Source organism: Oncorhynchus keta, unplaced genomic scaffold (assembly GCF_023373465.1).
Source record: "Oncorhynchus keta strain PuntledgeMale-10-30-2019 unplaced genomic scaffold, Oket_V2 Un_contig_4899_pilon_pilon, whole genome shotgun sequence".
Classification (NCBI taxonomy): domain Eukaryota; kingdom Metazoa; phylum Chordata; class Actinopteri; order Salmoniformes; family Salmonidae; genus Oncorhynchus; species Oncorhynchus keta.
In genome coordinates, this window is record NW_026288017.1 from 44,993 (window position 1) to 70,000 (window position 25,008).

A 25,008-nucleotide genomic window follows, 5' to 3' on the forward strand; every position below is an offset into this window, starting at 1 on the left:
CCTTTATTTAACCAGGTAGGCTAGTTGAGAACGCCTTTATTTAACCAGGTAGGCCGGTTGAGAACACCTTTATTTAACCAGGTAGGCCAGTTGAGAACACCTTTATTTAACCAGGTAGGCTAGTTGAGAACACCTTTATTTAACCAGGTAGGCTAGTTGAGAACACCTTTATTTAACCAGGTAGGCTAGTTGAGAACACCTTTATTTAACCAGGTAGGCCAGTTGAGAACACCTTTATTTAACCAGGTAGGCCGGTTGAGAACACCTTTATTTAACCAGGTAGGCTAGTTGAGAACACCTTTATTTAACCAGGTAGGCTAGTTGAGAACACCTTTATTTAACCAGGTAGGCTAGTTGAGAACAAGTTCTCATTTACAACTGCTAAGATAAAGCAAAGCAGTTCGACACATACAACAACACAGAGTTACACATGGAGTAAACAACAACACAGAGTTACACATGGAGTAAACAACAACACAGAGTTACACATGGAGTAAACAACAACACAGAGTTACACATGGAGTAAACAACAACACAGAGTTACACATGGAGTAAACAACAACACAGAGTTACACATGGAGTAAACAACAACACAGAGTTACACATGGAGTAAACAACAACACAGAGTTACACATGGAGTAAACAACAACACAGAGTTACACATGGAGTAAACAACAACACAGAGTTACACATGGAGTAAACAACAACACAGAGTTACACATGGAGTAAACAACAACACAGAGTTACACATGGAGTAAACAACAACACAGAGTTACACATGGAGTAAACAACAACACAGAGTTACACATGGAGTAAACAACAACACAGAGTTACACATGGAGTAAACAACAACACAGAGTTACACATGGAATAAACAACAACACAGAGTTACACATGGAGTAAACAACAACACAGAGTTACACATGGAGTAAACAACAACACAGAGTTACACATGGAGTAAACAACAACACAGAGTTACACATGGAGTAAACAACAACACAGAGTTACACATGGAGTAAACAACAACACAGAGTTACACATGGAGTAAACAACAACACAGAGTTACACATGGAATAAACAACAACACAGAGTTACACATGGAGTAAACCAAACATACAGTCAATAATATAATAGAAAAAAGAAAGTCTACATACAGTGTCAGGACATTTATACTACTGATACTGTCTCTGTAGTAGTCAGGACATTTATACTTCTGATACTGTCTAGTAGTCAGGACATTTATACTACTGATACTGTCTCTGTAGTAGTCAGGACATTTATACTTCTGATACTGTCTCTGTAGTAGTCAGGACATTTATACTACTGATACTGTCTCTGTAGTAGTCAGGACATTTATACTACTGATACTGTCTCTGTAGTAGTCAGGACATTTATACTACTGATACTGTCTCTGTAGTAGTCAGGACATTTATACTACTGATACTGTGTCTGTAGTAGTCAGGACATTTATACTTCTGATACTGTCTCTGTAGTAGTCAGGACATTTATACTACTGATACTGTCTCTGTAGTAGTCAGGACATTTATACTACTGATACTGTCTCTGTAGTAGTCAGGACATTTATACTACTGATACTGTCTCTGTAGTAGTCAGGACATTTATACTTCTGATACTGTCTCTGTAGTAGTCAGGACATTTATACTTCTGATACTGTCTCTGTAGTAGTCAGGACATTTATACTACTGATACTGTCTCTGTAGTAGTCAGGACATTTATACTACTGATACTGTCTCTGTAGTAGTCAGGACATTTATACTACTGATACTGTCTAGTAGTCAGGACATTTATACTTCTGATACTGTCTCTGTAGTAGTCAGGACATTTATACTACTGATACTGTCTCTGTAGTAGTCAGGACATTTATACTACTGATACTGTCTCTGTAGTAGTCAGGACATTTATACTACTGATACTGTCTCTGTAGTAGTCAGGACATTTATACTACTGATACTGTCTCTGTAGTAGTCAGGACATTTATACTTCTGATACTGTCTCTGTAGTAGTCAGGACATTTATACTTCTGATACTGTCTCTGTAGTAGTCAGGACATTTATACTTCTGATACTGTCTCTGTAGTAGTCAGGACATTTATACTACTGATACTGTCTCTGTAGTAGTCAGGACATTTATACTACTGATACTGATACTGTCTCTGTAGTAGTCAGGACATTTATACTTCTGATACTGTCTCTGTAGTAGTCAGGACATTTATACTACTGATACTGTCTCTGTAGTAGTCAGGACATTTATACTTCTGATACTGTCTCTGTAGTAGTCAGGACATTTATACTTCTGATACTGTCTCTGTAGTAGTCAGGACATTTATACTACTGATACTGTCTCTGTAGTAGTCAGGACATTTATACTACTGATACTGATACTGTCTCTGTAGTAGTCAGGACATTTATACTTCTGATACTGTCTCTGTAGTAGTCAGGACATTTATACTTCTGATACTGTCTCTGTAGTAGTCAGGACATTTATACTACTGATACTGATACTGTCTCTGTAGTAGTCAGGACATTTATACATCTGATACTGTCTCTGCAGTAGTCAGGACATTTATACTTCTGATACTGTCTCTGTAGTAGTCAGGACATTTATACTTCTGATACTGTCTCTGCAGTAGTCAGGACATTTATACTACTGATACTGTCTCTGCAGTAGTCAGGACATTTATACTTCTGATACTGTCTCTGTAGTAGTCAGGACATTTATACTACTGATACTGATACTGTCTCTGTAGTAGTCAGGACATTTATACATCTGGTACTGTCTCTGCAGTAGTCAGGACATTTATACTTCTGATACTGTCTCTGCAGTAGTCAGGACATTTATACTACTGATACTGTCTCTGTAGTAGTCAGGACATTTATACTTCTGATACTGTCTCTGTAGTAGTCAGGACATTTATACTTCTGATACTGTCTCTGTAGTAGTCAGGACATTTATACTACTGATACTGATACTGTCTCTGTAGTAGTCAGGACATTTATACATCTGATACTGTCTCTGCAGTAGTCAGGACATTTATACTTCTGATACTGTCTCTGTAGTAGTCAGGACATTTATACTTCTGATACTGTCTCTGCAGTAGTCAGGACATTTATACTACTGATACTGTCTCTGCAGTAGTCAGGACATTTATACTTCTGATACTGTCTCTGTAGTAGTCAGGACATTTATACTACTGATACTGATACTGTCTCTGTAGTAGTCAGGACATTTATACATCTGGTACTGTCTCTGCAGTAGTCAGGACATTTATACTTCTGATACTGTCTCTGCAGTAGTCAGGACATTTATACTACTGATACTGTCTCTGCAGTAGTCAGGACATTTATACTTCTGATACTGTCTCTGTAGTAGTCAGGACATTTATACTACTGATACTGATACTGTCTCTGTAGTAGTCAGGACATTTATACATCTGGTACTGTCTCTGCAGTAGTCAGGACATTTATACTTCTGATACTGTCTCTGCAGTAGTCAGGACATTTATACTACTGATACTGTCTCTGCAGTAGTCAGGACATTTATACTTCTGATACTGTCTCTGTAGTAGTCAGGACATTTATACTACTGATACTGATACTGTCTCTGTAGTAGTCAGGACATTTATACATCTGATACTGTCTCTGCAGTAGTCAGGACATTTATACTTCTGATACTGTCTCTGTAGTAGTCAGGACATTTATACTTCTGATACTGTCTCTGTAGTAGTCAGGACATTTATACTTCTGATACTGTCTCTGCAGTAGTCAGGACATTTATACTTCTGATACTGTCTCTGTAGTAGTCAGGACATTTATACTTCTGATACTGTCTCTGTAGTAGTCAGGACATTTATACTTCTGATACTGTCTCTGTAGTAGTCAGGACATTTATACTTCTGATACTGTCTCTGTAGTAGTCAGGACATTTATACTTCTGATACTGTCTCTGTAGTAGTCAGGACATTTATACTACTGATACTGTCTCTGTAGTAGTCAGGACATTTATACTACTGATACTGTCTCTGTAGTAGTCAGGACATTTATACTACTGATACTGTCTCTGTAGTAGTCAGGACATTTATACTACTGATACTGTCTCTGTAGTAGTCAGGACATTTATACTACTGATACTGTCTCTGTAGTAGTCAGGACATTTATACTTCTGATACTGATACTGTCTCTGTAGTAGTCAGGACATTTATACTTCTGATACTGTCTAGTAGTCAGGACATTTATACTTCTGATACTGTCTAGTAGTCAGGACATTTATACTACTGATACTGATACTGTCTCTGTAGTAGTCAGGACATTTATACTACTGATACTGATACTGTCTCTGTAGTAGTCAGGACATTTATACTACTGATACTGTCTCTGTAGTAGTCAGGACATTTATACTTCTGATACTGTCTCTGTAGTAGTCAGGACATTTATACTTCTGATACTGTCTCTGTAGTAGTCAGGACATTTATACTACTGATACTGTCTCTGTAGTAGTCAGGACATTTATACTACTGATACTGTCTCTGTAGTAGTCAGGACATTTATACTACTGATACTGTCTCTGTAGTAGTCAGGACATTTATACTTCTGATACTGATACTGTCTCTGTAGTAGTCAGGACATTTATACTTCTGATACTGTCTAGTAGTCAGGACATTTATACTTCTGATACTGTCTAGTAGTCAGGACATTTATACTACTGATACTGATACTGTCTCTGTAGTAGTCAGGACATTTATACTACTGATACTGTCTCTGTAGTAGTCAGGACATTTATACTTCTGATACTGATACTGTCTCTGTAGTAGTCAGGACATTTATACTACTGATACTGTCTCTGTAGTAGTCAGGACATTTATACTACTGATACTGATACTGTCTCTGTAGTAGTCAGGACATTTATTACTGATACAGTACTGGACATTTATACTTCTGATACTGTCTCTGTAGTAGTCAGGACATTTATACTACTGATACTGTCTCTGTAGTAGTCAGGACATTTATACTACTGATACTGTCTCTGTAGTAGTCAGGACATTTATACTCTGATACTGTCTCTGTAGTAGTCAGGACATTTTTACTGATACTACTGATACTGTCTCTGTCAGTAGTCAGGACATTTATACTACTGATACTGTCTCTGTAGTAGTCAGGACATTTATACTACTGATACTGTCTCTGTAGTAGTCAGGACATTTATACTACTGATACTGTCTCTGTAGTAGTCAGGACATTTATACTACTGATACTGTCTCTGTAGTAGTCAGGACATTTATACTACTGATACTGTCTCTGACATTTATACTACTGATACTGTCTCTGTAGTAGTCAGGACATTTATACTACTGATACTGTCTCTGTAGTAGTCAGGACATTTATACTACTGATACTGTCTCTGTAGTAGTCAGGACATTTATACTTCTGATACTGTCTCTGTAGTAGTCAGGACATTTATACTACTGATACTGTCTCTGTAGTAGTCAGGACATTTATACTACTGATACTGTCTCTGTAGTAGTCAGGACATTTATACTACTGATACTGTCTCTGTAGTAGTCAGGACATTTATACTTCTGATACTGTCTCTGTAGTAGTCAGGACATTTATACTACTGATACTGTCTCTGTAGTAGTCAGGACATTTATACTACTGATACTGTCTCTGTAGTAGTCAGGACATTTATACTACTGATACTGTCTCTGTAGTAGTCAGGACATTTATACTACTGATACTGTCTCTGTAGTAGTCAGGACATTTATACTACTGATACTGTCTCTGTAGTAGTCAGGACATTTATACTACTGATACTGTCTCTGTAGTAGTCAGGACATTTATACTACTGATACTGTCTCTGTAGTAGTCAGGACATTTATACTACTGATACTGATACTGTCTCTGTAGTAGTCAGGACATTTATACTACTGATACTGTCTCTGTAGTAGTCAGGACATTTATACTTCTGATACTGTCTCTGTAGTAGTCAGGACATTTATACTACTGATACTGTCTCTGTAGTAGTCAGGACATTTATACTACTGATACTGTCTCTGTAGTAGTCAGGACATTTATACTACTGATACTGTCTCTGTAGTAGTCAGGACATTTATACTGATACTGTCTAGTAGTGACATTTATACTGTACTCTGTAGTAGTCAGGACATTTATACTACTGATACTGTCTCTGTAGTAGTCAGGACATTTATACTTCTGATACTGTCTCTGTAGTAGTCAGGACATTTATACTACTGATACTGATACTGTCTCTGCAGTAGTCAGGACATTTATACTACTGATACTGTCTCTGTAGTAGTCAGGACATTTATACTTCTGATACTGTCTCTGTAGTAGTCAGGACATTTATACTACTGATACTGTCTCTGTAGTAGTCAGGACATTTATACTACTGATACTGTCTCTGTAGTAGTCAGGACATTTATACTACTGATACTGTCTCTGTAGTAGTCAGGACATTTATACTACTGATACTGTCTCTGTAGTAGTCAGGACATTTATACTACTTCTGATACTGTCTCTGTAGTAGTCAGGACATTTATACTACTGATACTGTCTCTGTAGTAGTCAGGACATTTATACTACTGATACTGTCTCTGTAGTAGTCAGGACATTTATACTACTGATACTGTCTCTGTAGTAGTCAGGACATTTATACTACTGATACTGTCTCTGCAGTAGTCAGGACATTTATACTACTGATACTGTCTTCTGTAGTAGTCAGGACATTTATACTTCTGATACTGTCTCTGTAGTAGTCAGGACATTTATACTACTGATACTGTCTCTGTAGTAGTCAGGACATTTATACTACTGATACTGTCTCTGTAGTAGTCAGGACATTTATACTACTGATACTGTCTCTGTAGTAGTCAGGACATTTATACTACTGACATTTATACTGTCTCTGTAGTAGTCAGGACATTTATATACTTCTGATACTGTCTCTGTAGTAGTCAGGACATTTATACTACTGATACTGTCTCTGTAGTAGTCAGGACATTTATACTACTGATACTGTCTCTGTAGTAGTCAGGACATTTATACTTCTGATACTGTCTCTGTAGTAGTCAGGACATTTATACATCTGATACTGTCTCTGCAGTAGTCAGGACATTTATACTACTGATACTGTCTCTGTAGTAGTCAGGACATTTATACTACTGATACTGTCTCTGTAGTAGTCAGGACATTTATACTTCTGATACTGTCTCTGTAGTAGTCAGGACATTTATACTACTGATACTGTCTCTGTAGTAGTCAGGACATTTATACTTCTGATACTGTCTCTGTAGTAGTCAGGACATTTATACTACTGATACTGTCTCTGTAGTAGTCAGGACATTTATACTACTGATACTGTCTCTGTAGTAGTCAGGACATTTATACTACTGATACTGTCTCTGTAGTAGTCAGGACATTTATACTACTGATACTGTCTCTGTAGTAGTCAGGACATTTATACTTCTGATACTGATACTGTCTCTGTAGTAGTCAGGACATTTATACTACTGATACTGTCTCTGTAGTAGTCAGGACATTTATACTACTGATACTGTCTCTGTAGTAGTCAGGACATTTATACTACTGATACTGTCTCTGTAGTAGTCAGGACATTTATACTGATACTGTCTCTAGTAGTCAGGACATTTATACTACTGATGTCTCTGTAGTAGTCAGGACATTTACTACTACTGATACTGTCTCTGTAGTAGTCAGGACATTTATACTTCTGATACTGTCTCTGTAGTAGTCAGGACATTTATACTACTGATACTGTCTCTGTAGTAGTCAGGACATTTTATACTACTGATACTGTCTCTGTAGTAGTCAGGACATTTATACTGATCTGATACTGTCTCTGCAGTAGTCAGGACATTTTATACTACTGATACTGTCTCTGTAGTAGTCAGGACATTTATACTACTGATACTGTCTCTGTAGTAGTCAGGACATTTATACTACTGATACTGTCTCTGTAGTAGTCAGGACATTTATACTACTGATACTGTCTCTGTAGTAGTCAGGACATTTATACTACTGATACTGTCTCTGTAGTAGTCAGGACATTTATACTACTGATACTGTCTCTGTAGTAGTCAGGACATTTATACTACTGATACTGTCTCTGTAGTAGTCAGGACATTTATACTACTGTCTCTGATACTGTCTCTGTAGTAGTCAGGGACATTTATACATTTATACTACTGATACTGTCTCTGTAGTAGTCAGGACATTTATACTACTGATACTGTCTCTGTAGTAGTCAGGACATTTATACTACTGATACTGTCTCTGTAGTAGTCAGGACATTTATACTACTGATACTGTCTCTGTAGTAGTCAGGACATTTATACTACTGATACTGTCTCTGTAGTAGTCAGGACATTATATACTACTGACATTTATACTACTGATACTCTGTAGTAGTCAGGACATTTATACTTCTGATACTGTCTCTGTAGTAGTCAGGACATTTATACTACTGATACTGATACTGTCTCTGCAGTAGTCAGGACATTTATACTACTGATACTGTCTCTGTAGTAGTCAGGACATTTATACTACTGATACTGTCTCTGTAGTAGTCAGGACATTTATATTACTGATACTGTCTCTGCAGTAGTCAGGACATTTATACTGATACTGTCTCTGTAGTAGTCAGGACATTTATACTACTGATACTGTCTCTGTAGTAGTCAGGACATTTATACTACTGATACTGTCTCTGTAGTAGTCAGGACATTTATACTACTGATACTGTCTCTGTAGTAGTCAGGACATTGCAGTATACATTTATACTGATACTGTCTCTGTAGTAGTCAGGACATTTATACTACTGATACTGTCTCTGTAGTAGTCAGGACATTTATACTACTGATACTGTCTCTGTAGTAGTCAGGACATTTATACTACTGATACTGTCTCTGTAGTAGTCAGGACATTTATACTTACTGATACTGTCTCTGTAGTAGTCAGGACATTTATACTACTGATACTGTCTCTGTAGTAGTCAGGACATTTTATACTACTGATACTGTCTCTGTAGTAGTCAGGACATTTATACTACTGATACTGTCTCTGTAGTAGTCAGGACATTTATACTACTGATACTGTCTCTGTAGTAGTCAGGACATTTATACTACTGATACTGTCTCTGCAGTAGTCAGGACATTTATACTACTGATACTGTCTCTGTAGTAGTCAGGACATTTATACTACTGATACTGTCTCTGTAGTAGTCAGGACATTTATACTACTGATACTGTCTCTGTAGTAGTCAGGACATTTATACTTCTGATACTGTCTCTGTAGTAGTCAGGACATTTATACTACTGATACTGTCTCTGTAGTAGTCAGGACATTTATACTACTGACTTGTCTCTGTAGTAGTCAGGACATTTATACTAGTAGTGATTTATTTGTACTGTCTTGCAGTAGTCAGGACATTTATACTTCTGATACTGCCCATTTATACCTACTGTCTCAGTAGTCAGGACATTTATACACTGATACTGCGCAGTAGTCAGGACATTTATACTACTGATACTGTCCTGTAGTAGTAGGACATTTATACTCTGATACTGTCTGCAGTAGTCGGACATTTATACTACTGATACTGTGCATAGTCAGGACATTTATACTTCTGATACTCCGTTTGCCCTCTGCAGTAGTCAGGGACATTTATACTACTGATACTGATACTGTCTCTGTAGTACGGACAGTCAGACATTTATACTATACTGTCTGTCTCTGCAGTAGTCAGGACATTTATACTACTGATACTGTCTCTGTAGTAGTCACACTACTGATACTGTCTCTGTAGTAGTCAGGACATTTATACTACTGATACTGATAGTCAGTAGGACATTTATACTACTGATACTGTCTCTGTAGTAGTCAGGACATTTATACTACTGATACTGATACTGTCTGCAGTAGTCAGGACATTTATACTACTGATACTGTCTCTGTAGTAGTCAGACATTTATACTACTGATACTGATACTGTCTCTGTAGTAGTCAGGGACATTTATACTACTGATACTGTCTCTGTAGTAGTTGGACATTTATACTCTGATACTGTCTCTGTAGTAGTCAGACATTTATACTGTAGTAGTCAGGACATTTATACTACTGATAGTCTCTGTAGTAGTCTGTAGGTCAGGACATTTATACTACCTCACCTGTAGTACCGTAACCAATCATTCAATACTACGGAGTCTGCTGTAGTCAGGCCCCTCCTGTCTTTTAGTCAGGACATTTATACCCTCTTTCACATTTATACTACTGATACTGTCTCTGTAGTAGATGCTAGTAGTCAGGACATTTATACTACTGATAGGTCTGAGGACATTTATACTACTTACAGTCACACCCTGTACGGAGTCTCACCTCTCCTTACGGAGTCTACTGATACTGTCTCTGTAGTACGGACAGTCTCACCAAGAGTCAGGTACTACTGATAGCAGGTGACAGCAGTCTGTGTAGTCAGGTGTGACAGCAGTCTGTGGACTAGATACTGTCTCTGTGACAGCAGTCTGTGGACTAGGTGGACATTTATACTACTGACATCAGTCTGTAGTAGACCAGGACATTTATACTAGGTGTGACAGGCAGTCTGTCTCTGTAGACATTTATAGGTGTGACAGCAGTCTGTGGACTAGGTGTCAGGACAGCAGTCTGTGGACTAGGTGGGACAGGCTCTGTGGACTATCAGTCCTGGTGGGACAGCAGTCTGTGGACTAGGTGGGACAGCAGTCTGTGGACAGGTGTGACAGCAGTCTGTGGACGATAGGTGTGACATTTAGCAGTCTGTGGACTAGGTGTGACAGCAGTCTGTGGACGAGGTGTGACAGCAGTCTGTGGACGAGGTGTGACAGCAGTCTGTGGACTAGGATGTGGGACAGCAGTCTGTGGACGAGTGTGACAGCAGTCTGTGGAATAGGTGGGACAGCAGTCTGTAGTGGACATTTATACTAGGTGGGACAGCAGTCTGTGGACTAGGTGGGACAGCAGTCTGTGGACAGACTGGTGGGACAGCAGTCTGTGGACTAGGTGGGACAGCAGTCTGTGGACTAGGTGGACAGCAGTCTGTGGACTGAGGTGGTGACAGCAGTCTGTGGACTAGGTGGGACAGGGCTCTTACCCTGACAGCAGTCTGTGGACTAGGTGGGACAGCAGTCTGTGGACTAGGTGGGACAGCAGTCTGTGGACTAGGTGGACAGCAGTCTGTGGACTAGGTGGGACAGCAGTCTGTGGACTAGGTGTGACAGCAGTCTGTGGACCAGGTGTGACAGCAGTCTGTGGAGTCAGGTGGGACAGCAGTCTGTGGACTAGGTGTGACAGCAGTCTGTGGACCAGGTGTGACAGCAGTCTGTGGACCAGGTGGGACAGCAGTCTGTGGACTAGGTGGGACAGCAGTCTGGCTGACAGCAGTCTGGACCAGGTGTGACAGCAGTCTGTGGACTAGGTGGGACAGCAGTCTGTGGACTAGGTGGGACAGCAGTCTGTGGACTAGGTGGGACAGCAGTCTGTGGACTAGGTGGGACAGCAGTCTGTGGACTAGGTGTGACAGCAGTCTGTGGACTAGGTGTGACAGCAGTCTGTGGACTAGGTGTGACAGCAGTCTGTGGACTAGGTGGGACAGCAGTCTGTGGACTAGGTGGGACAGCAGTCTGTGGACTAGGTGGGACAGCAGTCTGTGGACTAGGTGGGACAGCAGTCTGTGGACTAGGTGGGACAGCAGTCTGTGGACTAGGTGGGACAGCAGTCTGTGGACTAGGTGGGACAGCAGTCTGTGGACTAGGTGGGACAGCAGTCTGTGGACTAGGTGGGACAGCAGTCTGTGGACTAGGTGGGACAAATATCTGGATCATACCATCTCTGTGGAATAGGTGGGACAGCAGTCTGTGTGTGGGTGTGTCTGTGTGTGTGTGTGCAGTGTGTGTGTGTGTGTGTGTCTGTGGTGTGTGTGTGTCTGTGGACTAGGTGTGACAGTGTCTGTGTGTGTGGGACAGTGTCTGTGTGTGTGTGTGTCTGACAGCAGTGTGTGACTAGGTGTGACAGTGTCTGTGGTGTGTGTGACAGTGTCTGTGTAGGTGTGTGACAGTGTCTGTGTGACTGTGTGTGACAGTGTCTGTGTGTGTGAGAGACAGTGTCTAGGTGTGACAGCAGTCTGTGAGAGACAGTGTCTGTGTGTGTGAGGTGAGACAGTGTCTGTGTGTGTGACAGCAGTCTGTGGACAGTGTCTGTGTGTGTGAGAGACTGTGGTGTGGGACAGCAGTGTGTGTGTGACAGAATATCTGTGTGTGTGTGTGTGTGTGTGTGTGTGTGTGTGTGTGTGTGTGTGAGTGTGTGTGAGACAGTGTCTGTGTGTGTGTGAGACAGTGTGTGTGTGAGACAGTGTCTGTGACTGTGTGTGTGTGTGTGAGACAGTGTGTGTGTGTGTGTGTGTGTGTGTGTGTGTGTGTGTGTGTGTGTGTGAGACCATGTGTGTGTGTGTGTGTGTGTGTGTGTGTGTGTGTGTGTGTGTGACAGTGTCTGTGTGTGTGTGTGACAGTGTCTGTGTGCCCAAGACAGTGTGTGTGTGTGTGAGACAGTGTGTGTGTGTGAGAGACAGTGTCTGTGTGTGTGAGACAGTGTAACTGTCTGTGTGTGAGAGACAGTGTCTGTGTGTGTGTGAGACTGTGTGTGTGTGTGTGTGTGTGTGTGTGTGTGTGAGACAGTGTGTGTGTGTGTGTGTGTGTGTGTGTGTGTGACAGTGTCTGTGTGTGTGTGTGACCCAGTGTGTGTGTGTGTGTGTGTGTGAGACCATGTTGTGTGTGTGTGTGTACATTGTTCATGACCGGGTATTGCGTTTGTTTAGTTGGCGCCCCAAGAATCATGAAATGTATCACTGCTCTATTTCCATAGTAACTGCCAGTTCTGAAATTAACCCTTTACCGACCCAGCTCCCTGCTCCCCGTCAAACACCAGTCATACCAGCACATCCCTGACTCATCTCGCTAGACCCAGGCCCTGTAGCAGACTCATCTAGCTAGACCCAGGTCCTGTAGCAGACTCATCTAGCTAGACCCAGGTCCTGTAGCAGACTCATCTAGCTAGACCCAGGTCCAGGTAGCAGACTCATCTAGCTAGACCCAGGCCCTGCAGCAGACTCATCTAGCTAGACCCAGGTCCTGTAGCAGACTCATCTAGCTAGACCCAGGTCCTGTAGCAGACTCATCTAGCTAGACCCAGGCCCTGTAGCAGACTCATCTAGCTAGACCCAGGTCCTGTAGCAGACTCATCTAGCTAGACCCAGGCCAGGTCCTGTAGCAGACTAATCTAGCTAGACCCAGGTCCTGTAGCAGACTCATCTAGCTAGACCCAGGTCCTGTAGCAGACTCATCTAGCTAGACCCAGGCCCTGTAGCAGACTCATCTAGCTAGACCCAGGCCCTGTAGCAGACTCATCTAGCTAGACCCAGGTCCTGTAGCAGACTCATCTAGCTAGACCCAGGCCCTGTAGCAGACTCATCTAGCTAGACCCAGGCCCTGTAGCAGACTCATCTAGCTAGACCCAGGCCCTGTAGCAGACTCATCTAGCTAGACCCAGGCCCTGTAGCAGACTCATCTAGCTAGACCCAGGTCCTGTAGCAGACTCATCTAGCTAGACCCAGGCCCTGTAGCAGACTCATCTAGCTAGACCCAGGCCCTGTAGCAGACTCATCTAGCTAGACCCAGGCCCTGTAGCAGACTCATCTAGCTAGACCCAGGTCCTGTAGCAGACTCATCTAGCTAGACCCAGGCCCTGTAGCAGACTCATCTAGCTAGACCCAGGCCCTGTAGCAGACTCATCTAGCTAGACCCAGGTCCTGTAGCAGACTCATCTAGCTAGACCCAGGCCCTGTAGCAGACTCATCTAGCTAGACCCAGGCCCTGTAGCAGACTCATCTAGCTAGACCCAGGCCCTGTAGCAGACTCATCTAGCTAGACCCAGGCCCTGTAGCAGACTCATCTAGCTAGACCCAGGCCCTGTAGCAGACTCATCTAGCTAGACCCAGGCCCTGTAGCAGACTCATCTAGCTAGACCCAGGCCCTGTAGCAGACTCATCTAGCTAGACCCAGGCCCTGTAGCAGACTCATCTAGCTAGACCCAGGCCCTGTAGCAGACTCATCTAGCTAGACCCAGGCCCTGTAGCAGACTCATCTAGCTAGACCCAGGCCCTGTAGCAGACTCATCTAGCTAGACCCAGGCCCTGTAGCAGACTCATCTAGGCCCTGCAGCAGACTCCAGGACCCAGGCCCTGTAGCAGACTCATCTAGCTAGACCCAGGCCCTGTAGCAGACTCATCTAGCTAGACCCAGGCCCTGTAGCAGACTCATCTAGCTAGACCCAGGCCCTGCAGCAGACTCACCTGCTGATGCTAGCTGATCCCAGAAGCTATTTATTTATTTATTTTATTTCACCTTTATTTAACCATCTAGTTGAGAACAAGTTCTCATTTACAACTGTGACCTGGCCAAGATAAATCTAGCAGTGTGAACAGACAACACAGAGGTTACACATGGAGTAAAACAAGACTCAATAACACTAGAAAAAAAGGGTCTATATACAATGTGTGCAAAAGGCCTGAGGAGGTAGGTGAATCATCTACAATTTTGCAGATTAACACTGGAGTGATAAATGATCAGATGGTCATGTACAGGTAGAGATGTTGGTGTGCAAAAGAGCAGAAAAGTAAATAAATATTAACAGTATTTCGATGAGGTAGGTAAAATTGGGTGGGCTATTTACCGATAGACTATGTACAGCTGCAGCGATCGGTTAGCTGCTCAGATAGCAGATGTTTGAATTTGGTGAGGGAGATAAAAGTCTCCAACTTCAGCGATTTTTGCAACTCGTTCCAGTTGCAGGCAGCAGAGAACTGGAACGAAAGGCGGCCAAAGGAGGTGTTGGCTTTAGCGGCCAAAGGAGGTGTTTGCCGAGGTTGGAGTAGCCAGGAGGAAGGCATGGCCAGCCGTTGAGAAATGCTTGCTAAAGTTTTCTATAATCATGGATTTGAATCTAGCTCTATCTGTTTATGAAGCTAGCTGTATCGTGTTTATGAAGATAGCTGTATCTGTTTATGAAGCTAGCTGTATCTGTTGATGAAGCTAGCTGTATCTGTTCATGATGCTAGCTCTATCTGTTCATGATGCTAGCTCTATCTGTTGATGAAGCTAGCTGTATCTGTTGATGAAGCTAGCTGTATCTGTTGATGAAGCTAGCTGTATCTGTTGATGAAGCTAGCTGTATCTGTTGATGAAGATAGCTGTATCTGTTGATGAAGCTAGCTGTATCTGTTGATGAAGCTAGCTATATCTGTTCATGATGCTAGCTCTTATCTGTTGATGAAGCTAGCTGTATCTGACGCTAGCTGTATCTGTTGATGATGCTAGCTGTATCTGTTGATGAAGCTAGCTGTATCGTGTTTATGAAGATAGCTGTATCTGTTTATGAAGCTAGCTGTATCTGTTGATGAAGCTAGCTGTATCTGTTCATGATGCTAGCTCTATCTGTTCATGATGCTAGCTCTATCTGTTCATGATGCTAGCTCTATCTGTTGATGAAGCTAGCTGTATCTGTTGATGAAGCTAGCTGTATCTGTTGATGAAGCTAGCTGTATCTGTTGATGAAGCTAGCTGTATCTGTTGATGAAGCTAGCTATATCTGTTGATGAAGCTAGCTGTATCTGTTGATGAAGCTAGCTATATCTGTTCATGATGCTAGCTCTTATCTGTTGATGAAGCTAGCTGTATCTGTTGATGACGCTAGCTGTATCTGTTGATGAAGCTAGCTGTATCTGTTGATGAAGCTAGCTGTATCTGTTGATGAAGCTAGCTGTATCTGTTGATGAAGCTAGCTGTATCTGTTGATGAAGCTAGCTGTATCTGTTGATGAAGCTAGCTGTATCTGTTGATGAAGCTAGCTGTATCTGTTGATGAAGCTAGCTGTATCTGTTGATGAAGCTAGCTGTATCTGTTGATGAAGCTAGCTATGTCTGTTCATGATGCTAGCTCTATCTGTTCATGATGCTAGCTCTATCTGTTGATGAAGCTAGCTGTATCTGTTGATGAAGCTTAGCTCTATCTGTTCATGATGCTAGCTCTATCTGTTGATGAAGCTAGCTGTATCTGTTGATGAAGCTAGCTGTATCTGTTGATGAAGCTAGCTGTATCTGTTGATGAAGCTAGCTATATCTGTTGATGAAGCTAGCTGTATCTGTTGATGAAGCTAGCTGTATCTGTTGATGAAGCTAGCTATATCTGTTGATGAAGCTAGCTGTATCTGTTGATGAAGCTAGCTATATCTGTTCATGATGCTAGCTCTTATCTGTTGATGAAGCTAGCTGTATCTGTTGATGACGCTAGCTGTATCTGTTGATGACGCTAGCTGTATCTGTTGATGAAGCTAGCTGTATCGTGTTTATGAAGATAGCTGTATCTGTTTATGAAGCTAGCTGTATCTGTTGATGAAGCTAGCTGTATCTGTTCATGATGCTAGCTCTATCTGTTCATGATGCTAGCTCTATCTGTTCATGATGCTAGCTCTATCTGTTGATGAAGCTAGCTCTATCTGTTGATGAAGCTAGCTGTATCTGTTGATGAAGCTAGCTGTATCTGTTGATGAAGCTAGCTGTATCTGTTGATGAAGCTAGCTGTATCTGTTGATGAAGCTAGCTATATCTGTTGATGAAGCTAGCTGTATCTGTTGATGAAGCTAGCTATATCTGTTCATGATGCTAGCTCTATCTGTTGATGAAGCTAGCTGTATCTGTTGATGATGCTAGCTGTATCTGTTGATGAAGCTAGCTGTATCTGTTGATGAAGCTAGCTGTATCTGTTGATGAAGCTAGCTGTATCTGTTGATGAAGCTAGCTGTATCTGTTGATGAAGCTAGCTGTATCTGTTGATGAAGCTAGCTGTATCTGTTGATGAAGCTAGCTGTATCTGTTGATGAAGCTAGCTATATCTGTTCATGATGCTAGCTCTATCTGTTCATGATGCTAGCTCTATCTGTTGATGAAGCTAGCTGTATCTGTTGATGAAGCTAGCTGTATCTGTTGATGAAGCTAGCTGTATCTGTTGATGACGCTAGCTGTATCTGTTGATGACGCTAGCTGTATCTGTTGATGAAGCTAGCTATATCTGTTGATGAAGCTAGCTGTATCTGTTGATGAAGCTAGCTGTATCTGTTGATGACGCTAGCTGTATCTGTTGATGAAGCTAGCTGTATCGTGTTTATGAAGTTAGCTGTATCTATTGATGAAGCTAGCTGTATCACTTGATGAAGCTAGCTGTATCTGTTGATGAAGTTAGCTGTATCTATTGATGAAGCTAGCTGTATCACTTGATGAAGCTAGCTGTATCTGTTGATGAAGCTAGCTGTATCTGTTGATGACGCTAGCTGTATCTGTTGATGACGCTAGCTGTATCTGTTGATGAAGCTAGCTATATCTGTTGATGAAGCTAGCTGTATCTGTTGATGAAGCTAGCTATATCTGTTCATGATGCTAGCTGTATCTGTTGATGAAGCTAGCTGTATCTGTTGATGAAGCTAGCTGTATCTGTTGATGAAGCTAGCTGTATCTGTTGATGAAGCTAGCTGTATCGTGTTTATGAAGCTAGCTGTATCTGTTGATGACGCTAGCTGTATCTGTTGATGACGCTAGCTGTATCTGTTGATGAAGCTAGCTGTATCGTGTTTATGAAGTTAGCTGTATCTATTGATGAAGCTAGCTGTATCTCTTGGATGAAGCTAGCTGTATCTGTTGATGAAGTTAGCTGTATCTATTGATGAAGCTAGCTGTATCTGTTGAAGGACGCTAGCTGTATCTGTTGATGACGCTAGCTGTATCTGTTGATGACGCTAGCTGTATCTGTTGATGACGCTAGCTGTATCTGTTGATGACGCTAGCTGTATCTGTTCAGGACGCTAGCTGTATCTGTTGATGACGCTAGCTGTATCTGTTCATGAACTAGCTCTATCTGTTGATGAAGAACAGTATCTGTTGATGAAGGAACTGTATCTGTTCATGATGCTAGCTGTATCTGTTGATGAAGTTAGCTGTATCTGTTGATGAAGCTAGCTGTATCTGTTGATGAAGCTACTGTATCTGTTGGGATGATGCTAGCTGTATCTGTTGATGATGCTAGCTGTATCTGTTGATGAAGTTAGCTGTATCTGTTGATGAAGCTAGCTGTATCTGTTGATGAAGCTAGCTGTATCTGTTGATGAAGCTAGCTGTATCTGTTCATGAAGCTAGCTGTATCGTGTTTATGAAGTTAGCTGTATCTATTGATGAAGCTAGCTGTATCTGTTGATGACGCTAGCTGTATCTGTTCATGATGCTAGCTGTATCTGTTCATGATGCTAGCTGTATCTGTTGATGAAGTTAGCTGTATCTGTTCATGATGCTAGCTGTATCTGTTGATGAAGCTAGCTGTATCGTGTTTATGAAGTTAGCTGTATCTGTTGATGAAGTTAGCTCTATCTGTTGATGAAGCTAGCTGTATCTGTGTGGTATTCAAATCCATCTGACACACACCTTGTATATTTGCTGATGGTTCTGCACATGTAGTTACCAGTTCACTCAAATTCATTTGGGAAGTAATGCATAAACATTCCATAATGAAACTGTGCATACTGTGATTTGTTGTATTCCTGTGCGTGAGAGAATATTATTGCCTGTGTGTTTGGAGTTGCATGAAGTGTGTTTATGTGTATTACTGAGTGTGTGTTTGTGTATTACTGAGTGTGTGTCTCTCTCTCCCCCAGCTAAGGACCGTGAGGCGGGGCAGTGTCAACTGGACTCAGAAGTTCTGCCTAAAGTGGCCCGCATGACCGTCTCAGGGAAGAAACAGACCATGGGCTTTGACGTTGGGGAAGGTATCACACGCACGCACGCACGCACGCACGCACGCACGCACGCACGCACACACACACACACACACACACTATGAAGGATCAGCTTTTTCTGGGGCAGACTGGAGAGATAACAGACTATAGTAGTTGGGGATGTGAACAGTTGGGGAAGGGAACAGGAACAGTTGGGGAAGGAAACAGGAACAGTTGGGGAAGGAACAGGAACAGTTGGGGAAGGGAACAGGAACAGTTGGGGAAGGGAACAGGAACAGTTGGGGAAGGGAACAGGAACAGTTGGGGAAGGAACAGGAACAGTTGGGGAAGGGAACAGGAACAGTTGGGGAAGGGAACAGTTGGGGAAGGGGACAGGAACAGTTGGGGAAGGGAACAGGAACAGTTGGGGAAGGGAACAGTTGGGGAAGGGAACAGGAACAGTTGGGGAAGGGAACAGGAACAGTTGGGGAAGGGAACAGGAACAGTTGGGGAAGGGAACAGTTGGGGAAGGGGACAGGAACAGTTGGGGAAGGGGACAGGAACAGTTGGGGAAGGGAACAGGAACAGTTGGGGAAGGGAACAGGAACAGTTGGGGAAGGGGGAACAGTTGGGGAAGGAACAGGAACAGTTGGGGAAGGGAACAGGAACAGTTGGGGAAGGGGGCAGTTGGGGAAGGGGACAGGAACAGTTGGGAAGGGAACAGGAACAGTTGGGGAAGGGGAACAGTTGGGGAAGGGAACAGGAACAGTTGGTGAAGGGGACAGTTGGGGAAGGGAACAGGAACAGTTGGGGAAGGGGACAGGAACAGTTGGGGAAGGGAACAGGAACAGTTGGGGAAGGGAACAGTTGGGGAAGGAACAGTTGGGGAAGGGGACAGGAACAGTTGGGGAAGGGAACAGTTGGGGAAGGGAACAGGAACAGTTGGGGAAGGGAACAGTTGGGGAAGGGGACAGGAACAGTTGGGGAAGGGAACAGGAACAGTTGGGAACAGGAACAGTTGGGGAAGGGGACAGGAACAGTTGGGGAAGGGAACATTTGGGGAAAGGAACATTTGGGAAGGGAACAGTTGGGGAAGGGAACAGGAACAGTTGGGGAAGGGAACAGTTTGGGGAAGGAACAGTTGGGGAAGGGGACAGGAACAGTTGGGGAAGGGAACAGTTGGGGAAGGGAACAGTTGGGGAACAGTTGGGGGGAACAGTAGGGGAACGGAACAAGAACAGTTGGGGAAGGGGACAGAAACAGTTGGGGAAGGGAACAGGAACAGTTGGGGAAGGGGACAGGAACAGTTGGGGAAGGGGACAGGAACAGTTGGGGAAGGGGACAGGAACAGTTGGGGAAGGGGACAGGAACAGTTGGGGAAGGAACAGGAACATTGGGGAAGGGAACAGTTGGGGAAGGGGACAGTTGGTGAAGGGAACAGGAACAGTTGGGGAAGGGAACAGTTGGGGAAGGGAACAGTTGGGGAAGGGAACAGTTGGGGAAGGGAACAGTTGGGGAACAGGAACAGTTGGGGAAGGGAACAGGAACAGTTGGGGAAGGGAACAGGAACAGTTGGGGAAGGAACAGGAACAGTTGGGGAAGGGAACAGGAACAGTTGGGGAAGGAACAGGAACAGTTGGGGAAGGGAACAGGAACAGTTGGGGAAGGAACAGTTGGGGAAGGGGACAGGAACAGTTGGGGAAGAACAGGAACAGGAACAGTTGGGGAAGGGAACAGGAACAGTTGGGGAAGGAACAGGAACAGTTAGGGGGGAACAGGAACAGGAACAGTTGGGGAAGGAGGAACAGTTGGGGAAGGGGACAGGAACAGTTGGGGAAGGGAACAGGAACAGTTGGGGAAGGGAACAGGAACAGTTGGGGAAGGGAACAGGAACAGTTGGGGAAGGAACAGGAACAGTTGGGGAAGGAACAGGAACAGTTGGGGAAGGGGAACAGTTGGGGAAGGAACAGGAACAGTTGGGGAAGGGAACAGGAACAGTTGGGGAAGGGGGCAGTTGGGGAAGGGGGACAGGAACAGTTGGGGAAGGAACAGGAACAGTTGGGGAAGGGAACAGTTGGGGAAGGGAACAGGAACAGTTGGGAAGGGAACAGGAACAGTTGGGGAAGGGAACAGGAACAGTTGGGGAAGGGAACAGGAACAGTTGGGGAAGGAACAGGAACAGTTGGGGAAGGGGACAGGAACAGTTGGGGAAGGGAACAGTTGGGGAAGGGAACAGTTGGGGAAGGGAACAGGAACAGTTGGGGAAGGGAACAGTTGGGGAAGGAACAGTTGGGGAAGGGAACAGTTGGGGAAGGGAACAGGAACGGAACAGGAACAGTTGGGGAAGGGGACAGGAACAGTTGGGGAAGGAACAGGAACAGTTGGGGAACGGAACAGGAACAGTTGGGGAAGGGGACAGGAACAGTTGGGGAAGGGGACAGGAACAGTTGGGGAAGGGGACAGGAACAGTTGGGGAAGGGAACAGGAACAGTTGGGGAAGGGAACAGTTGGGGAAGGAACAGTTGGGGAAGGGAACAGTTGGGGAAGGGAACAGTTGGGGAAGGGAACAGTTGGGGAAGGGAACAGTTGGGGAAGGGGAACAGTTGGGGAACAGGAACAGTTGGGGAAGGGAACAGGAACAGTTGGGGAAGGGAACAGGAACAGTTGGGGAAGGGAACAGGAACAGTTGGGGAAGGGGACAGGAACAGTTGGGGAAGGGAACAGGAACAGTTGGGGAAGGGGACAGTTGGGGAAGGGGACAGTTGGGGAAGGGAACAGTTGGGGGAAGGGAACAGTTGGGGGAAGGGAACAGTTGGGGAAGGGAACAGTTGGGGAAGGGGAACAGTTGGGGAAGGAACAGGAACAGTTGGGGAAGGGAAGGAACAGTTGGGGAAGGAACAGGAACAGTTGGGGAAGGGAACAGTTGGGGGAACAGTTGGGGAAGGAACAGGAACAGTTGGGGAAGGGAACGGGAACAGTTGGGGAAGGGAACAGGAACAGTTGGGGAAGGAACGGGAACAGTTGGGGAAGGGAACGGGAACAGTTGGGGGAAGGGAACGGGAACAGTTGGGGAAGGAACGGGAACAGTTGGGGAAGGGAACAGGAACAGTTGGGGAAGGGAACAGGGAACGGAACAGTTGGGGAAGGGAACAGGGAACAGTTGGGGAAGGAAGGGAACAGTTGGGGAAGGGAACGGGAACAGTTGGGGAAGGGAACAGGAACAGTTGGGGAAGGGAACGGGAACAGTTGGGGAAGGGAACGGGAACAGTTGGGGAAGGGAACAGGAACAGTTGGGGAAGGGAACAGGAACAGTTGGGGAAGGGAACAGGAACAGTTGGGGAAGGAACAGGAACAGTTGGGGAAGGGAACAGGAACAGTTGGGGAAGGGAACAGTTGGGGAAGGGAACAGTTGGGGAAGGGAACAGTTGGGGAAGGGAACAGTTGGGGAAGGAACAGTTGGGGAAGGGAACAGTTGGGGAAGGGAACAGGAACAGTTGGGGAAGGGAACAGGAACAGTTGGGGAAGGGAACAGGAACAGTTGGGGAAGGGAACAGGAACAGTTGGGGAAGGGAACAGGAACAGTTGGGGAAGGGAACAGGAACAGTTGGGGAAGGGGAACGGGAACAGTTGGGGAAGGGAACAGGAACAGTTGGGGAAGGGAACAGGAACAGTTGGGGAAGGGAACAGGAACAGTTGGGGAAGGGAACAGGAACAGTTGGGGAAGGGAACAGGAACAGTTGGGGAAGGAACAGGAACAGTTGGGGAAGGGAACAGGAACAGTTGGGGAAGGGAACAGGAACAGTTGGGGAAAGGAACAGGAACAGTTGGGGAACAAGGGAACAGGAACAGTTGGGGAACAGGGAAAGGAACAGTTGGGGAAGGGAACAGGAACAGTTGGGGAAGGGAACAGGAACAGTTGGGGGGAAGGGAACAGGAACAGTTGGGGAAGGGAACAGGAACAGTTGGGGAAGGGAAGGGAACAGGGACAGTTGGGGAAGGGAAGGGAACAGGGAACAGTGGGGGAAGGAACAGGAACAGTTGGGGAAGGGAACATTTGGGGAATAACAGTTTGGGAACAGGAACAGTTGGGGAAGGGAACAGGAACAGTTGGTGAAGGAAACAGGAACAGTTGGGGAAGGGAACAGTTGAATAAGTAGGTGTTCTAAAAAGTTTGACTGTATATATATATATATAATTTTCTGGGGCACAAAACTACCTTGGGGGTGTTTCCATTCATTTGTATTGGTTACATTCAGGAGTTCTGTGACACTTGTTGTCCTCTTCCCGGTCCCCTCTCCTCTCCCCTGTCTCCTTTCCCCTGTCTCCTCTCCCCTGTCTCCTCTGGGGTCTCCTCTTCCCTGTCTCCTCTCCCCTGTCTCCTCTCCCCTATCTCCTCTTCCCTGTCTCCTCTTCCCTGTCTCCTCTCCCCCTGTCTCCTCTCCCCTGTCTCCTCTCCCCTGTCTCCACCTCCATTGTCTCCACCTCCATTGTCTCCACCTCCATTGTCTCCTCTCCCCTGTCTCCTCTCCCCTGTCTCCACTCCCCCAGTCTCCCTCTCCCCCCGTCTCCTCTCCACTGTCTCCACCTCCCCTGTCTCCTCTCCCCGTCTCCTCTCCCGTCTCCTCTCCCCTGTCTCCTCTCCCCTGTCTCCTCTCCCCTGTCTCCTCTCCCCAGTCTCCTCTCCCCAGTCTCCTCTCCCCAGTCTCCTCTCCACTGTCTCCTCTCCACTGTCCCCTCTCCCCTGTCTCCACCTCCCCTGTCTCCACCTCCCTGTCTCCTCTGGGGAATGTCTCCCTCTCCCCTGTCTCCTTCCCCTGTCTCCTCTCCCCTGTCTCCTCTCCCCTGTCTCCTCTCCACTGTCTCCTCTCCACTGTCCAGTCCCCCTCCAGGAACCGTCTCCTCTCCACTGTCTCCTCCCCTGTCTCCTCTCCCCTGTCTCCTCTCCACTGTCTCCTCTCCACAGTCCCCTCTCCCCTGTCTCCTCTCCACTGTCCCCTCTAAATGTCTCCACTGTCTCCCTCTCCCCAGTCTCCTCTCCCCTGTCTCCACCTCCCAGTCTCCACCTCCATTGTCTCCTCTCCCCAGTCTACTCTCCACTGTCCCCAGTCCCCAGTTGGGGCCGGAACAGGAACAGTCTCCACTGTCCCCTGTCTCCTCTCCCCTGTCTCCTCTCCCCTGTCTCCTCTCCCCTGTCTCCTCTCCCCTGTCTCCTCTCCCTGTCTCCTCTCCAAAGTCTCCTCTCCCAGTCTCCTCTCCCCTGTCTCCTCTTCCCTGTCTCCTCTCCCCTGAACCTCTCCCTTTCTCCTCTCCCCTGTCTCCTCTCCCCCTGTCTCCTCTCCCCTGTCTCCTCTCAGTTTCTCCTCTTCCCTGTCTCCTTTCCCCCTGTCCCGTCTTCACTGTCCTAGGGAAAACTAACTAACTTGATTGTAGCATGTCTTACCAGGGTTATACAGGAAGAGTTTCCTTAACAGGAACAGGAACTAAATAAATAAATGATTTGTCTCTTCTTGTGGTCCATCCAGTACAGAGGAGAACGGGGTTGTCCCCAGCCCCTCCGTCCATCGTGGGGTAGCCCTGATGAGATGACCATGAAAACCAGCCCCGAAACCCCTCCAAGCGTCCGGAGACACCTCTAAAGGGTTCGGGGGGGCAGAGGAGCCCCTTCCGTCCCCACCCCAGGACGTACTCCCTGGGAAGGCCAAGCAACAGCTGAACGTCAGGGCCGAGCTGGAGAAGAGACAAGGGGCAAGTCTCTACTCAACCTGGTGGTTATAGGTACATAAACACACGTGTCTCCTGGAACGCCACATTCCTCTCACACACTCTGCATGGACTGAATCACATAAACTACACTGTCGGCGTGGTTACAGAGACTATACTGTCGGCGTGGTTACAGAGACTATACTGTCGGCGTGGTTACAGAGACTACACACTCTGCATGGACTGAATCACTAAACTACACTGTCGGCGTGGTTACAGAGACTATACTGTCGGCGTGGTTACAGAGACTATACTGTCGGCGTGGTTACAGAGACTATACTGTCGGCGTGGTTACAGAGATTATACTGTCAGCGTGGTTACAGAGATTATACTGTCGGCGTGGTTACAGAGA

The 25,008-nt window shown here is 45.0% G+C and overlaps 1 pseudogene; it reads left to right on the forward strand.

Annotated features, from left to right (window-relative positions):
- The window catches only part of LOC127925003 (HBS1-like protein), a 79,683-nt pseudogene that overhangs the window by 40,884 nt on the left and 13,791 nt on the right, over positions 1 to 25,008 (forward strand).